Source organism: Oncorhynchus kisutch, linkage group LG18 (genome assembly GCF_002021735.2).
Source record: "Oncorhynchus kisutch isolate 150728-3 linkage group LG18, Okis_V2, whole genome shotgun sequence".
Lineage (NCBI taxonomy): Eukaryota > Metazoa > Chordata > Actinopteri > Salmoniformes > Salmonidae > Oncorhynchus > Oncorhynchus kisutch.
In genome coordinates, this window is record NC_034191.2 from 40,583,300 (window position 1) to 40,599,904 (window position 16,605).

Genomic DNA, 16,605 nt, shown 5'->3' on the forward strand with positions numbered 1-16,605 from the left:
AAGCCTGCTTACCTTGACATTAGCAGATGTATGTCAGATATTCCTGTCAATCTTGATCCAACACTCCTGCTCTGTCCCCACTGTCACATGGCACAATCAGGTAACAGAAGTTGTGGTTTACACCTTGGATTAACATGTGGTTGTCATCCGTTCTTGATCGGATCACTATCTAATCGAAATGTGTTGCGTTACACATGGTAATAAAATGTGTCTTATCCACCGCTGCTTCCACATTTTGCCCAGATGCCATGGTCCCTCCCTGTATGTAAATGAATTCAACCTGTCTTGGACCTCCCATTATTAAACAAGCTGTATAAATTGAAAGGAAATGGCACGTTTTGTTTAATACTCATCATTACAGACTGCTTTTTTTATCCAATGATTTAAGACTGGCCATAATAGCCTACTGTCCCAATTAACCTTGACCTGTCCACGGCCGTACAAATAAATATTCTGAGAATCATCTGAGAACCATCCCTAAAAAAGTCACCACGCAAACGAGCTGAGTATCTGGATGTGTGTACAAAATATATTGAACAGTATAAATAGAAATGACACATAGGCCCTAATGCCCACAGTAAAAACCAAAACAAGTTGAAGTAGGCTACAAAGTGCATCTCAGAGTGGCGTAAAGCATTATCCAAACAGGTTTGGACAGGGTTGTTCTTTACTCATGGATGTTGTCTTTATATTATTGTAATCTTGTATTGAAAAGAACCCCTATATAGGCCTAAAAAGCACCAAATGTTTTAAAAAGCGACAGGCTGGGAGTACAACTGTGGTTTAGTTTCCTCCAAATAATTGATCAGTGATAAATCGCTAACGGAACCTGAATATAATAACCTATAGCGAGACGTGGTCAAATTATGATAATGCTTGGATAAAAGCTGCAATTGATATATTGGACAGTGGCCTTGTTCATGCTTACAGAAAGCTATGTGACTTATAAATAATACAATCAAAAAAGATTGGATTGTAATACCAGTAATACCAATGTATTATTTTCATATCTGAGAGGCCAATAGCAACTGGAATGGACTTCACTACCCGCTAACCTTTCATTCTGGCTAGATTTAAATGTACAGGTGGGAAAATTTGGCCTACACATTACACTTTGCCATATACAGTACTTGTCAAGCACTGAGCTTTTCTGCTGCGACCCAAAGATTGTAGTTGAATTATTGTTTTGCATATATTGTATCTTTTAACATTGTTATTTAAACTGTGCTACTTTTAGGATTTTACTGTTTGTTAATAATTTAGGATTAAATTGTAAATAAATGTTCAGTCTTTGAATGCGAGAAACCAATAAAATCTACTTGCACTACTACATGGGTTTCTGACGATGTTCTGAGAAAGACCAATCTACATATTTCAGGTGATCTCTGTATAAAACTATTATTTGGTATTATGTTCACAATTCAACGTGTAAAATGAGATCAGTTATGTCTCTCCATGAAGATGGCTGTCCGTAGTCTGATTGGGTACCGACAATATAGAAGAAAGACACAGGTGTGGTTTTACTTCGCAGACAAATATTATTCTCTATATGCCTGTCCACAGAAACTCTCCATAGACGACCACAAATAATTTATCCATCTGGTTTGATTGAAGTTTTTTCCTTTTGAGTTGTCAAAGAAAATAGACAAGTGGTGCCAAGTATTGCAAGACAGTGTATTTCCAGATTCATAGCTATGTTCAAACAGTAAGTACTCAGACCCCTTCACTTTTTCCACATTTTGTTATAGCCTTATTCTAACATGCATTTAAAAACTAATCTACACATTACACCATAATAACAAAGCGAAAACAGGTTCAGAAATGTTTGCAAATACCTTATTTTTAAAAATATTTTTTTTAACCTTTATTTTACTAGGCAAGTCAGTTAAGAACAAATTCTTATTTTCAATGATAACCTACTGTTCCTAGGACAACTGCCTGTTCAGGGGCAGAACGACAGATTTGTACCTTGTCAGCTTGGGGATTTGAACTTGCAACCTTTCGGTTACTAGTCCAACGCTCTAACCACTAGGCTACCCTGTCGTTATTGACATAACGATTCAGACGCTTTGCTAGGAGACTCGAAATTGAGCTCAGATGCATCCTGTTTCCCAATGATCATCCTTTAATAAACTTTATTGGAGCCACCTGAGAAATTTGACTGATTGGACATGACCTGTCTAATATAAAGGTCCCACAGTTGACAGTGCATGTCAGAGCAAAAACCAAGCTGAGGTCGAAGTAATTCTCCGTAGAGTTCCGAGACAGGATTGTGACGAGCCACAGAACTGGGGAAGGGTACCAAAAAGATTACGCAGCATTGTAGGTCCCTCAAGAACACAGTGGCCTTGATCATTCTTAAATGGAAGTTTAGAACCACCAAGACTCTTCTAGAGCTGGCCTCCCTGCTAAACTGAGCAATTAGGGGAGAAGGGCCTCCGGGAGGTGACCAATAACCAGATGGTCACTCTGATAGCACTCCAGAGTTCCTCTGTGGAGATGGGAGAACCTTCTAGAAGGACAACCATCTATGCAGCACTCTACCTATCAAGCCTATATGGTAGAGTGACCAGACGGAAGCCACTCCTCAGTAAAAGGCACATGACAGCCCGCTTGGAGTTTGCCAAAAGGCACCTAAGACCATGAGAAACAAGACTCTAGTCTGATGAAACCAAGATTGAACTCTTTGGCCTCAATGCCAAGCATCACATCTGGAGGAAACCAGGCACCGCTCATCACCTGGCCAAAACCATCCCTATGGTGAAGCATGGTGGTGGCAGCATCATGCTGTGGGGATGTTTTTCAGTGGCGTGAACTGGGAGACTAGTCAGGATCGAGGTTAAGATGAACGGTGCAAAGTACAGAGATCCTTGGTGAAGACCTGCTCCAGAGCGCTCAGGACCTCCGACTTTGGTGAAGGTTCACCTTCCAACGGGACAACAACCCTAAGCACACAGCCAAGACAATGCAGGAGGTGCTTGTAACGTCATACCCAAGACTTGATGCTGTAATCGCTGCCAAAGTCCCTTCAACAAAGTACTGAATACTTATGTAAATGTGATAGTTTTTGTTATTTATAATACATTTGCAAAAATTCTAAACCTGCTTTTGCTTTGTCATTATGGGGTACTGTGTGTAGTTTGAGGGGGGGGGGGACTATTTAATTTCAGAATAAGGCTGTAACGTAACAAATTGTGGAAAAAGTCAAGGGGTCTGAATACTTTCCGGAAGGCACTGTTTGTAGTATGCCATGGGGACACTTATGGCAAGGATACATTTTGGACAGTATACATTGTGTACAAAACATCAAGAACATCTTCCTAATATCCTACTTTCAGTTGAAAGTTAGTGTTTTCAGGTCATTTCAATGACTTGAACAAAGTAATTTCAATGTAGTTTCATTCAAATGGAAACAGTATCACAGTATCAAATGAGTCAATGAACAATTGTATTAATAATCACACATCAATTCAGTAAGTACACAGTATTAAGAACATTCAAGTGCTAATTGTCATTATTCCACTACTAAAGAAGCATGACCTGCTCATATTTTAAACATCCAGTGTGAGAAAAGACATGTATTATTCTATGCCTCACCATTAAGTGAATTATTGCCAATACATATTAAACATAGGGGTTTTCATTCGGTTTAAATATTTCTTAATTACATTTCATGTAACATTTAGTCATTATTTATGCAACCAACAATTTATTTGTACAATTATATTGTTTACAAACAATGGAGTAAAACAAGCTTATATTTTGGGGTGGACATTGCATTCTATTCTTAGTCAATGAAAATAAGAATTTGTTCTTAACTGACTTGCCTAGTAAAATAAAGATAAAAAATAAAAAAATGGCATCAACATATTCAAAAACCAACTGACCCATCAACCAACTCTTGCAAAACCAATTAACAAATATGTGAAAAAGCAACACATCTTAGTATGAAAAACAGTATAAATTCAGTATAAATTCAGTATGTATCATCCACATTGTCAAAACTGTGCATGGTATGTACACTAAGTGTACAAAACGTTGTGGACACCACGACAGACTGACCAGGTGAACGCTATGATCCCTTATTGATGTTATATCCTTGAGACATGGATTGTGTATGTGTGCCATTCAGAGGGTGAATGGCCAAGGCAAAAGATTAAAGTGCCTTTGAACGGGGTATGGTAGTAGGTGCCAGGCACACCGGTTTGTGTCAAGAACTGCAATGCTGCAGTCTTTTAAGCACTAATATTTATTTTCAAGGATCATCAATTTGTAATAGTTCCTATTATGCAAATGTTTTTCGTCGCCACCAGATTGCAGTATATCAACCACATGAAAAAACCACCATCACTACCTTACAAGTTCTACTCAATAATACATTTCACTACTTATTTTTACTACACAAGAGTGGTAAGTCAGTACTGATGATGTTGACTGATTTTCTCATATGAACTAACCCAGTATAATATTAGAAATTTTTGCATGTTGCATTTATATTTTTGTTCAGTTTACATGATAATATTTAAATTGTCTTCATAAGTCAACATGTTGGGTCCCACAAGCTGTCCCAACACAATGACGAATTCTGACTGTGTAAAATGCCCTTCATTTAGTTGACTAAAATGTTGCATTCTATACCCATTTGAAGAGATACAAGTTATTAATGTGTTTAATAAGATTAAGAACTCTCAGGGGACCTATTTAAAAATGTTGGGGACCCCAAGTTTGGGTACAACTGTAATACTGTCCTCCGTCCCTGCTTGCTTCAACGCTTTCTCTTTGGATCTTCCTTTGCCTCCTTCATTGCAGCCTGACTTACCGCTCCCTGTCTCACTACCCTCTGTAAATAAAATGTATTTTGTTAAGAGAAATTGTATAAGCCATCTTAATTTCAGTCAACTGCTCCTGCTGAGGTTAGAACTCTGATCAACAATCCTTCTGAGCGTTGATCAATGCTGGGAACGTAATAATAAGTGGGTAAACAATAATACAAAAATACATTTAAAAAGGTGAGTAAACGCTATTTCACAAGTAAAAACGTGCGTAAATGGCGTTCACGCTCCACTACATCCCTGGTTGTCTGGCAAAACCCATTCATTAACATCAGTATCCTGCCAGGAATACATCTACATTTGCCCGGCCTTTTAGCTATCGATGTGATGTTTGTCAGCGCTTAATCAATCAATTCTGTACCTGCCTGGCTGAGTGCCATTGTGGTGAAAGGAAAACTAGTAAGGAAATAACATATTTGATCATGTTCTGTTCTGCTCATTTTAATTCAAGTACCCTGCACTCAACGGTTTCCTGTGTGTATCAAGAAAGATCCATCACCAAAAGGCCAGCCAAACAACTTGACAACTGTGGGAAGCATTGGAGTCAACATGGGCCAGCATCCCTGTGGAACACTTTCAACACCTTGCAGAGTCCAATGTTTCATTTAATCCATTTTAGAATAAGGCTATAACGAAATGGGGAAGGGGTCTGAATACTTTCCGAATGTACTGTTTTTACTGTATCTTACTCTCCAAGACTGTCTCAGGGGTAGCAAGGTGGCTAATCTCATCTCCTGGTCAGTAGGGGGTGAGCGAATCATCACTGGTTCATACAAACACAGGACAGGGACATAGAGCCTAGTTAATACAACACTACTGTAGAGAGAAATAAAAATGGCATCTTTTTGTAGGCACTAACTCCACCATGGTTCGTTGGACAAGGTTATGGGGAAATTAATGGCGTTTTTGGATAAACACCGAAAATAAGGTCTGTGGTAAACACAGGCTTAGGAGATCGTATATGTTCTCCTCAATGAAATAATCTTCATCAATTAATCTAAATTTGTGATTTTTGAAGCATTTATGTTTTTTAGGACTACAAGTTGGTGAGCTCCATACCATGCCTTAACTGCCCGTGGGAAGATTCATTAAGTTGTAATGATTTGAATTAAATATACAACTTCAGTCTCATAGACAACATTATGTTAATAAATGTAGTGTATAACAAGAGTCTGGGTCAGCTCCTGATTTCTGGGCCACTGAAGCAGCCTGTGATGGCTTTGACCTCGAGGACGAGCCAATCTGTCATCAAGTGGCTCCGTTTCTTCATCAGAAAGTGGAGTCATCAGTGAGAGCAGCTCCTTGGTCTCCTCATCCTGAGGGAAAGAAACACTGAACACACACCCTTCCCTGTGTCCTACACATTAATCATAATAAGGCAGGCAAAGCTTATTGTAGAGGTGCACTTCAATAGTCTACAGTGGCTTCCTCGATCTCCTTTCATTTGCACTGATCTGAACAGCAGATAGGTGAAAGCATTATGGTATTTGTATTCACCCATCCAGTTCATTCAGAGCAGTATAAGCAGAGAACAGAATATAAGCCACTTCAGGTGCCATACTATAGTATACCTCGAGTTTGAGCTTGGCTCTGTTGATGTCCATGCAGGAGCGGAGACACCCCCCAACCACCATGCCCCTCACATGCACTACGCTGCTATCCAGGTGGCTCTGTATCCCGCCCAGCATGACCTGCAGTAACTCTGACATGGGAAAAGACATTAGGGTTGTGATCATTAGGCACAAAACAGAAGAAAACAGACTTCAACAAGGTGGGACTACATGGACACTTCCCATAACAAAATGTTTATCGTCGTTTTCCTAGGAAAAATGAATATATAACTCAAGAGGCAGACAGGTCAGAAAGTAGTATGAACAGCTCTGACCGTGTGACAATACTGTGCCGTAATATTAGGGGTGTTACCTGAGCGTAGCTACTGTAGCTCTGCATCACTCAGTCACACACAGCAGCAGAGCCCGGCTCACATAGAGCTGCTGCTCCAGAGGGGGTTGGCTCAGGCCTGGCACAGCAACCGCAGCACCTGGACACACGCAGTCAAGTTGAGAACAAGTTCTCATTTACAATTGCGACCTGGTCAAGATAAAGCAAAGTAGTTCGACACATACAACGACACAGAGTTACACATGGAGGAAAACAAACATACAGTCAATAATACAGTAGAAAAATAAGTTTATATACGATGTGAGCAAATGAGGTGAGATACGGGAGGTAAAGGCAAACAAAAGGCCATGGTGGCGAGGTAAATACAATATAGCAATGTATAAGAATGTGCAAAGTAGAAATAAAAATAATGGGGTGCAAAATAAATAATACAGTAGGGGAAGAGGTAGTTGTTTGGGCTAAATTATAGATGGGCTATGTACAGGTTCAGTAATCTGTGAGCTGCTCTGACAGCTGGTGCTTAAAGCTAGTGAGGGAGATAAGTGTTTCCAGTTTCAGAGATTTTTGTAGTTCGTTCCAGTCATTGGCAGCAGAGAACTGGAAGGAGAGGCGGCCAAAGGAAGAATTGGTTTTGGGGGTCTGTCCCAAATACAATGCTTTTAGTAAAAAAAATAATAAAAATAAATAAATAAAAAAAAATAAAAAAAAAATAAAAAAAAAAAATATATATATATATATATATATATATAGGACTTTTTTTTTTTTTGTATTCTTCCAAAAAAATATTCAAACATAAAATCAATTTGCAGTGAAGCCACAACATTTACATTACATTCAGTCATCTAACAGACTCCCATCCAGAGTGACCAATAGAAGCAACCAGGATAATCATCCTGTCCAAGGGCACGTTGACAGGTCTCCCAACAGGTCAAAACAGGGACCCGAACCAGCCACCTATCGGCCACCGGGCACAAGCTCCCAACCGCCGGGCCACCAACCCTCCAAGATCCCCCCACAGTTCCCTGAGAGCTGCCACTCAACAATTTACTTCAATACAAAACCTAGGAGGCTCATGGTTCTCACCCCCTTCCATAGACTTACACAGTAATTACAACAACTTCCGGAGGACGTCCTCCAACATATCAGAGCTCTTGCAGCATGAATTGACATGTTGTTCATCCAATCAAATGATCAGAGAATGAATCTAGTACTGAAAGCATAAGCTACAGCTAGCTAGCACTGCAGTGTATACAGTGTGGTGAGTAGTTGACTCAAGAGAAAGAAAATAGTTGAACAAATTAATTTCTTCCAAAATAAAGAAGAAAGAGAGAGCGAGAGTGTCGTTTCTTTTTGCTTTCAGTTTCACCTACTTAGCTAGCAAATGCAGCTAGCTAGTTTAGCCTACTGAAAGACCCTGCTCAAACAGCCAGCTAGCTATGTTAGCTAGCTGGTAATGACTATCCAACACAACACTGGAACTCTTCCAAGTATAAGGTGAGCTTTTGGTTTTACAAATGTATTGCCACCGGTGCAACTGCTTGCTGATGGACACTAACGTTACCGCATGATTTAGCGGGTTTACTAACGTGTTAGTTTTATTAGCTATGCTGATTATGATGTTAATTTTGCTAATATGGTGATAATGATGTAGGCTGTGTGTAACTTAGAAAGGATTTTTCACCTTGTCACATACAGCTGATGTATGAAGTCCACAAGCGAAGGGAAGCGGTGAAAGTAGAAGAGCGCATAACGTAGATGTGAGAAGGAATACATCGTGGCAGCTATGAAACTGAACTGTGTTTACGTATGATCAGTGGTATATTCAATCTGCCCATTCTGTTGAAAAACATTTCTTAAACAGAAGCCAACTGAACAAAACGGGGATAAACATACCTGAATTTGTCCAGGTATAGAAACTTTTGTTTGCAACTGTTGGACTAACATTATCAGCTAGATGCAGGCAAGAGTGTGCAAGGCGGTATTGAATGTCACTGTCTGTCCATGTGTCACTGTCTATCACATCAAATATGTCTCTCAACCTGTGTGCACATTGTAAACGTTCATTCATAGGCTAGGTTGAAGCAACTTTATGATGGGTATAGGGAAAATCGTTGTTACATTTAACTGGGTGAATGGAATATGAATGACAGTCAACCAATGTGCTGTAAAACGCTAACGTTACTTTGCTCCATGTCAACTTTAAGGTTTTTACTTTCAAAATGTTTAATAACTGTTTTATATTTTAATTTTTCCCCCTCGTACAACTTTTTTCATTCAACTTTTTCACCTCGGATGCTTTATCTGGACATGGTTCTACAGGACCTCCACCAGCCGAAGCTAAGTAGTAACATTAACATTATGCCATCTAATTGCAGTCGCTGCATTCATAATATACAGGAGAACTATCGCCTTATGGTGACAATAACCGTGCTCCAAGCCCACCTTCAGACGCAATCGTTAGGCAAGGGTGTAGGAAATTTAATTTAAGTGTAGGAAAGGATGAAACAGCATCTGTGCCACCAATAAGTACAGATAGTAGTACATTTTCTCATGGCTTCTGGAAGGAAATGCTGTCGGAATGCTCAACTGGTGTCGCTCATTCAGCCGACAGAAACTTTCAACCGGTTCTCCCCATTAAACAACGAGTCTGAGTCAGAGGCTGAGCATTCTCACGTCTCTCCTCCACCCGTTACGGGGTTTGAGCCGCCAAATCCTCCCACCATTAGCTCTGACAAATTGAAAACCCTAGTCATTGGCAACTCCATTACCCGCAGTATTAGACTTAAAACGAATCATCCAGCGATCATACACTGTTTACCAGGGGGCAGGGCTACTGACGTAAAGGCTAATCTGAAGACGGTGCTGGCTAAGGCTAAAACTGTAGAGTGTAGAGAGTATAGGGATATTGTTATCCATGTCGGCTCCAACGATGTTAGAATGAAACAGTCAGAGGTCACCAAGCGCAATATAGCTTCAGTGTGTAAATCAAATTGAACAATGTGTCGGCATTGAGTAATTATCTCTAGCCCCTCCCAGTGAAGAGCTCAAAAGCCGAGTCTCAACTCAATTGCTGGTTGAAAATGGTTTTCTGCCACTCCAAAAAGACAGAATTTGGAGATAATTGGCCCTCTTTCTTGAACTCACCCACAAACAGGAAAAAGCCTGGCCTGCTGAGGAGTGATGGACTCCATCCTAGCTGGAGGGGTGCTCTCACTCCTCTAGCTCCACAATGAGATAGGGTGCAGCTTAGTGGAGTCTGCCACTAGCACAGTCAGTGTAGTCAGCTCAGCTATCCCCATTGAGACCGTGTCTGTGCCTCGATCTAGCTTGAGCAAAACATGGCGGTATTCGCTTTAGCAATCTCATTGGAATAAAGATCTCCTCCAGTCCTGTCATTATTGAAAGAGGTTGTGATCTCACATCTCAAAATAGGGTTACTTAATGTTAGATCCCTCACTTCCCAAGGCAGTCATAGTCAATGAACTAATCACTGACCATAATCTTGATGTGATTGGCCTGACTGAAACATGACTCAAGCCTGATGAATTTACTGTGTTAAATGAGGCTTCTCCCCATGGTTACACTAATGTCCATATCCCTGTGCATCCCTCAAAAGGCAGAGGTGTTGCTAACATTTCCGACAGCAATTTCATTTTTATTACCGCGTTTTTGTCTTTTTAGCTTCTAGTCATGAAATCTATGCAGCCAACTCAATCACTTTTATAGCTACTGTTTTCAGGCCTCCTGGGCCGTATACAGTGCTCCTCACAGAGTTCCCTGAATTCTTATCAGACCTTGTAGTCATGGCAGATAATATTTACATTTTTTATGACTTTAATATTCCCATAGAACAGTCCACAGACCCACTCCATCATTGACTCAGTGTGTTTTGTCCAAGGGTAGCCTAGTGGTTAGAGCGTTGGACTAGTAACCGAAAGGTTGCAAGTTCAAATTTGTTCTTAACTGACTTGCCTAGTTAAATAAAAAGGTTAAAAAAATGTCTCTGGACCAACTCATTGCCACTGTCACACCCTTGATCTAGTTTTGTCCCGTGGAATAAATATTGTGGAGTTAAATGTTTTTCCTCAATCCTAGACTATCAAACCACCATCTTATAACGTTTGCAACCACAACAAATCATCTGCTCAAACCCCAACCAAGGATCATCAAAAACTGTGCTATAAATTCTTGGACAACCCAAAGATTCCTAGATGACTTCCAGACTCCCTCCACCTACCCAAGGACGTCGGAGTACAAAAATCAGTTAACCACCTAACTGAGGATGTCAATTTAACCTTGAATATTACCCTAGCGACAGTTGTCACAAGACATTTGGTCCCTGGTACACAGAAAATACCAGAGCGAGCTTCCAGAAAATTGGGATGGATATGGCGCTCTACCAAACTGGAAGTCTTCCAACTACCTTGGAAGCCTGTGTTTCAGACATAGGGAAGTGGATGGCGGCAAATGGTTTTACTTTTAAACTCTGACAAAACAGAGATGCTAGTTCTACTGTAGTTCCCAAGAAACAAAGAGATATGCTGTTGGATCTTACAATTAATCTTGATGGTTGTACAGTCATCTCAAATAAAACTGAAGGACCTCGGCGTTACTCTGGACCCTGATCTCTCTTCTGACTAAAACAAATCGGAAACTTTTTGTCCTAAAATGATACAGAAAAGCTAATCCATGCTTTTGTCACTTCTAGATTAGACTACTGCAATGCTCTACCCGGATAAAGCACTAAATAAACTTCAGTTAGTGCCAAACACTGCTGCTAGAATCTTGACTAGAAATTAATCATATTACTCCAGTGCTAGCCTCTCTACACTGGCTTCTTGTTAAGGCTAGGGCTGATTTTCAGGTTTTACTGCTAACCTACAAACATTACATGGGCTTGCTCCTAACTATCTCTCCGATTTGGTCCTGCTGTACATACCTACACATACGCTACGGTCACAAGACGCAAGCCTCCGTATTGTCCCTCGGTTTCAACCTTTAAGCCTTTACTGAAGACTCATCTCTTCAGTAAGGTCCTATGATTGAGTATAGTATTACCCAGGGGTGCAAAGTTGAACGGCAAAGAACTGGCACGATGAACCGCCCTTGCAGTCTCTACCTGGCCCTCTCTCCACTGGGATTCTCTGCCTCTGACCCTATTACGAGTCTGAGTCACTGGCTTACTAGTGCTCTTCCATGCCGTCCCTAGGAGGGGTAGTTCACTTGAGTGGGTTGAGTCACAGACTTGATCTTCCTGTCCGGTTTTGAGTCCCCTCCGGCTCGTGCGGTGGAGGAGATCTTCGTGGGCTATACTCAGCCTTGTCTCAGGGTAGTAAGTTGGTGGTCTGTTGATATCCCTCTAGTGGTGTGGGGGCTGTGCTTTGGCAAAGTGTGTGGGATTATATCCAGCTTGGTTGGCCCTGTCCGGGGGTATCGTTGGACGGGGCAACAGTGCAACAGTGCCCCCCCCCCCCCCAAGTCTCAGCCTCCAGTATCTATGCTGCAATAGTCTATGTGCAAGGGGCTAGGGCCAGTCTGTTAAATCTGGTGTAATTCTCCTGTCTTATCCCGTCCTGTGTGAATTATCTATGCACTGAACATCTTGAAGAATAATCTGGCCTTAATGGCTATGTACCATCTCCACCCGGCACAGCCAGAAGAGGACTGGCCACCCCTCAGAGCCTGGTTCCTCTCTAGGTTTCTTCCTAGGATCCTACCTTCCTAGACAGTTTTTCCTAGCCACCGTGCTTCTACATCTGCATTGCTTGCTGTTTGGTGTTTTAGGCTGGGTTTCTGTATAGCACATTGACTGATGTAAAAAAGGGCTTTGGAAATACATTTGATTGAATTGAAGTGGTAGGGTCTAGGAACTAGTTTGGAAATAAGCCCTAAACCCTGGTGCTGAGAGCACAGCAATCAGATTTAGCCTTCTGCCAGAAAATGCGAGTTTGAACTATTTTTAAATTAGTGGACAGTGCAACAGCCCGATAAGGGCATATGCCAAAACAGTGACAGTGTAAATTAATGTTTGAGTTGACAAGATTTAAATGTGTTGTTTGTAAACAGAGTATAAAGCCTACTTACATGCTTCATTACCATCAACCTGCTCTTCACTCTCTGGGTTGCTGGATCTAAATTGGGACTTGTCAAGAAACACCGTGGAGCCACTAGAACTGCAGTGATAGTCATCAGTTAATGCATCACGGATGCTGTCGATCGGTCCAGATCCAAACTCAAGGCGCCTTGCCTTCTCTTCTCTTCTCTTCTCCCATTCAGGTGTATGGCCCTTGATCTTCTTTCCAAGTGTAGCAGCCTTGGGCTTTCTGCCCTTGGTCTTTTGAGGGGTCCGCACATTCTGTAATCGCTTCATCAGTAGTCTGGAGACAGTTTCCTGTTAGGACACATATGTAATGTCTCCCTTTAAAGGGATACTTTGGGATTTTGGCAATGAGGCTCTTAATCTACTTCCCCAGAGTCAAATGAACTTGTGGATAATATAATCGTATCCAATAGTTAATCTAACTCAGGGGAAGTAGATAAAGGGCCTCATTGCCAAAATTCCAAAGTATCCCTTTAAATGCACATGACACAACAATGCAGAGATTACCACTGTTAATTACTGCATAGCAAAAGCCACAATGGTTAGACTAAAAGGAAGTGAACAAGATGATCACTCACCCATTCATATTTATAATGCACCGAATTGTCCCGCAGCATATGGTAATATTCTACCAGTCGTTTGGCAATAGAATTTACTTCACGCTTCAATGGATACTTTAAGTCCTCCGTTGTGGCTCGCGTTATGGATCTCTTGTTGGTCATCATGTTATGGAGTAGTCGACAGCGAAGTCCTTTTGAGAGTGTGTAATCTTGCTCTTACCCAACGAGCTGCTTTTTAAAATAATATATTCTGGCTTGTTCTAACTCGCTTTCTGTGAAGATGACATAATACAGTGGGGCAAAAAAGTATTTAGTCAGCCACCAATTGTGCAAGTTCTCCAACTTAAAAAGATGAGAGAGGCCTGTAATTTGCATCATAGGTACACTTCAACTATGACAGACAAAATGAGAAAAAAAACAGAAAATCACATTGTAGGATTTTTAATGAATTTATTTGCAAATTATGGTGGAAAATAAGTATTTGGTCAATAATAAAAAAGTTTCTCAATACTTTGTTATATACCCTTTGTTGGCAATGACAGAGGTCAAACGTTTTCTGTAAGTCTTCACAAGGTTTCCACACACTGTCGCTGGTATTTTGGCCCATTTCTCCATCTCCTCTAGAGCAGTGATGTTTTGGGGCTGTTGCTGGGCAACACGGACTTTCAACTCCCTCCAAAGATTTTCTATGGGGTCGAGATCTGGAGACTGGCTAGGTCACTCCAGGACCTTGAAATGCTTCTTACGAAGCCACTCCTTCGTTGCCCGGGCGGTGTGTTTGGGATCATTGTCATGCTGAAAGACCCAGCCACGTTTCATCTTCAATGCCCTTGCTGATGGAAGGTTTTCACTCAAAATCTCACGATACATGGCCCCATTCATTCTTTCCTTTACATGGATCAGTCTTCCTGGTCCCTTTGCAGAAAAACAGCCCCAAAGCATGATGTTTCCACCCCCATGCTTTACAGTAGGTATGGTGTTCTTTGGATGCAAGACAGGCCTGGACATGTACTGGCTTAAGCAGGGGGACACGTCTGGCACTGCAGGACTTGAGTCCCTGGCGGCGTAGTGTGTTACTGATGGTAGGCTTTGTTAATTTGGTCCCAGCTCTCTACAGGTCATTCACTAGGTCCCCCCGTGTGGTTCTGGGATTTTTGCTCACCGTTCTTGTGATCATTTTGACCCCCCGGGGTGAGATCTTGCGTGGAGCCCCAGATCGAGGGAGATTATCAGTGGTCTTGTATGTCTTCCATTTCCTAATAATTGCTCCCACAGTTGATTTCTTCAAACCAAGCTGCTTACCGATTGCAGATTCAGTCTTCCCAGCCTGGTGCAGGTCTACAATTTTGTTTCTGGTGTCCTTTGACAGCTCTTTGGTCTTGGCCATAGTGGAGTTTGTAGTGTGACTGTTTGAGGTTCTGGACAGGTGTCTTTTATACTGATAAGTTCAAACAGGTGCCATTAATACAGGTAATGAGTGGAGGACAGAGGAGCCTCTTAAATAAGAAGTTACAGGTCTGTGAGAGCCAGAAATCTTGCTTGTTTGTAGGTGACCAAATACTTATTTTCCACCATAATTTGCAAATAAATTAATAAAAGAATCCTACAATGTGATTTTCTGGATTTTTCTCTCTCATTTTTTCTGTCATAGTTGAAGTGTACCTATGATGAAAATTACAGGCCTCTCTCCTTTTTAAGTGGGAGAACTTGCACAATTGGTGGCTGACTAAATACTTTTTTGCCCCACTGTATGTCCTGGCAACTTCATGATTTTGGAGGGACTCCTTTCGTGATCACTGAGCCTGGATGCAAAACAGAACCTGGGCTTGGAGACACTCGGGTTCCAGCCATTTGCTCTGGTGAAGGTATTTGGGTTACTGGATCAGGGACTACTGGGGTCACTGCCATTAGTTCTGTAGGTGCTGGGATTATTGGACCGGAGAGTGCTGGGGTCACAGGATCTGGTACTGGAGGTGCCTACCTTGTGCACAAGGTCTCAAATTTAGCTGATCTGAATCTTGTTCCTGTAAACACATGCATCAGATAGACATTGCTTTCTAGGCAATAAATGCCCATTTCTACTTTGTTCGCAATTTGAAAAATATCAAATTAAGAGCTGCAAACATTTACACCAATATTACGTGTACTAGCTAGTGTAAACTGAAATCCTACCTCATGATCCTGATGAGCAACTTGCCATATAGCTTTACTCCTTATGAAATGTTCTAGACCCAGTAAGAGATCCCTGATATCAAAGGAGAAGCTAAGACTGGGCAAAAGACATGCAGGGTGAAAGGTAGTGGCCTTACCATCAAAGACATATCCTTTGATTACATATCTTTAGTGAAAAGGTTGGCACAGTTAGTGTCACCCGAAAATACTAGCCAAGATTGAAGATGGACCTCAGAAATGCACATATGGACTCTTAAATGACATTGTAGATGGGGACCTTATAAGATCACATCCATTGTTTTCATGAAATCCACTGCTTTACAGATTTTATATACACAGACTAAATTTAGCTGTGTAATCCTTTAGGCTCCCATGCCCCAAAGAACAAATTACTCATGGTTTATTATGTTTGTCTGCTATCCAACTTGTTGCTATAGCAACGTCACGTGACCTTTCTCAGTGTGGGGTTGATGCGATATTGAAAGACATCAAGAGGACCTGGTACAATAGAGTTCAAATTCAAACTTCCAATGGGGAGAGAGAAATATATTGTGCATTGGTTTCTCTCCGCTGAGACACTTTAGCCCAACATGAGCTGTGGGGATTTAAAGAGAGGGTGGGGTTTAACAAATGTAGACAATGTGAATGTACTTTGACATTGATTGAGATGGTTCATATTATCCTGTTATTACTCAAACTGTATCAGATTTTAAATGTCTTATTGAGCAGTATTTGAAGTATGTGAAAAAGCTTTTCCCTGAAAACAATATTACATCAAAGCAACATTATTTGATTCATGTTCCATCTCAGATTAAATTATTGGTTCCAATGGTCAAAATACGGTGCATTCGGAAAGTATTCAGACCCCTTCACTTTTTCCACATTTTGTTACGTTACAGACTTTCTAAAATGGCTAAAATTATATATTTTTTTTACATACAATATCCTATTATGACAAAGTGAAAACAGGTTTTTAGAATATATATATTTTTTACAAATAAAGAACAGAAGTATTACATAAGTATTCAGACCCTTTGCT

The 16,605-nt window shown here is 40.9% G+C and overlaps 1 long non-coding RNA gene across 1 annotated transcript; it reads right to left on the reverse strand.

Annotated features, from left to right (window-relative positions):
- Positions 1–3,850: 3,850 nt before the first annotated feature.
- Positions 3,851–13,126, reverse strand: LOC109909744 (uncharacterized). Its single transcript, XR_002257792.2, has 4 exons — positions 12,819–13,126; positions 6,756–6,873; positions 6,404–6,534; positions 3,851–6,148 (listed from the first exon to the last, which is right to left on the reverse strand). It is a non-coding gene; the product is annotated as an uncharacterized LOC109909744 (long non-coding RNA).
- Positions 13,127–16,605: the final 3,479 nt, after the last annotated feature.